The sequence below is a fragment of the Pteropus vampyrus genome, unplaced genomic scaffold (assembly GCF_000151845.1).
Source record: "Pteropus vampyrus isolate Shadow unplaced genomic scaffold, Pvam_2.0 Scaffold275, whole genome shotgun sequence".
Lineage (NCBI taxonomy): Eukaryota > Metazoa > Chordata > Mammalia > Chiroptera > Pteropodidae > Pteropus > Pteropus vampyrus.
The window spans coordinates 161693-163631 of record NW_011889056.1 but is presented as its reverse complement, the minus strand read 5'-3'; positions in this window follow the sequence as shown (position 1 = coordinate 163631).

The following is a 1939-nucleotide window of genomic DNA, read 5'->3' as shown; positions in this document are numbered from 1 at the left end:
CCCAGGTGGTGGTGAGAAGAAAGGGAAGCCCCCTTGGAAGCCTCTGCGTGCAGATCCTCGCATGTGGACTCATTACAACGCCCTCTTCTGGAGACTCGATGGTGGTGCTGCAAGGGACATTCCGTTGTCTCGAGTGACGGTAGGATGTTACTGAAGAAAGGAAACTCTTGTCTTATAAGCACCCTCTTTCCTCCTTTCCTTCCCTGTTCATGCCCCTTCAGTGGGCCAGGGCTGCCAGTGGGATACGGGCAGAAATTCGAGCCAATGCTCTAAAGTCACTCCGCACAATAATCAGAGGGTCGCCACCCCAAATTTCTGGGCCTCTAAAATGGACAGACACAGAACTGCCATCAAATCCATTGGTGAAGGGGCTGGGCCTCCAATTCCCCTTCTACACAATGAGGACCCCGGACCCCGCTCCAGGGTAGGCAGAGCACGAAAGCATTGGGAAGATTAATGCCCATTGGAACCTGGGTCCTTGAAGTTTGAAGGTGAGAAAGAGCAGCCACTCAGCAGCCGGCTCAGTACAGCAGCCCTCTCTGCTCCCTGGTTCCCAGCCTGCTCCTGCTGCCTGGCTCCAGTGGCTTGGAGGAGACTCTATGCCTTCCTTTCAATGCACCCACACAGTCCTGCCCTCACAGGCCCCTCTACCCATGGTAACCACACATAAGCAAGCTGCATGTGAAGAGCTCTACCCCAGCACCAGCTCTCCCAGGGTGTGGATGGCACAGGCAGCGGCACGTCACCAGGAGGCGCTCACCTGCACATAGGCAGTTGTGTGCACGCGTTCTCACTCCACATGAACCCGTACACCTGGATATAAATCCCTGGGACCCTTCTTTGCTCACACATAGGCAAGGAGCCTCCTGAAGACAGGCGGGACTGGCCACATCTGCAACCTGAGCAGCTCTTCTGACGACTATTCAAGAACAATCTCCCTGGCTTGAGTGAGGTCTGCCCCATGTAACGCTACCCGCCACCCTGCTCTGGAGGACCCTGGGCCTCCTGCTCGGCTCAGTGGCCCTCACTAACCAGTGCCCAGGCCCCAAACCCACCCATGGTGTAGCAAGAGGGGTGCACTCATTCCCCCAACCTTCCAGAGTACTCAGGGGCACACCCAGAGAGCTCCGTTCTCCCTTGCTCCTCTCCTGGGTCCCTTGACAGGCCCCTTTACACGCCAGCCATCTCCAAAGCTTGCAGGACAGGGGCCAATGGCCCTGCCAACTCCCACTCTGATCGTCATGCAGTACACTTGACCACAGCCTATCATCATTAGTGCTCAAGTGACTTTGAGGGTTCCCTAGGTGGAACGGGGTCAATAGCCAGAGTTTGTCAGTCAGAAGCCCTGGGTCCTGACCCCAGCTCTGCCCCTGACTGGTCGAGACTGTGAGTATGTTCCTAGCTCTCTCTGGGCCTCAGTTGCCCCCTCTGTACAATGGATGGAGTCGGGGTGGGACTGGCAGGAACCCCTCCTCCCTTCCCAAAGAGCCCTGGGGGCAACCTCATAGCTATACTTTGTTTCAGACCTGGGGCTCTCTCTCCATTCCAAAGATGCCCCATGCACCCGTGGCTGGGCTGCCTTTAGGGGACGGGGCACCTCGTCAGGGAGCTACTGAAGCTCACCTATCCCTAAAGGTATCCCTCCTGGGACGATGGTGTACCAGCCTGGAAGTGGGACTGTGGTCCCACATTTACCCCAGGGTCCTCAGAAGCCCTATGGGGCCCCAAGCCATGCCTGCTCAGGATAACACAGCACAGTTGCCTGAGTTTCTCTCCACCTGACCCCCAATTCTGAGTCCCAATCAATCGGGGTTCTGGGGAGATGGGATTGAGCCACCCAGGCAGCCCCACCAAGGGCCCTGGTGGCCAGGGCTCTGTGGACCCACACGTCGCCCAGAAGGAGATAGATAGAGGCAGGGCATTAGCCTGTGGGTAAGCG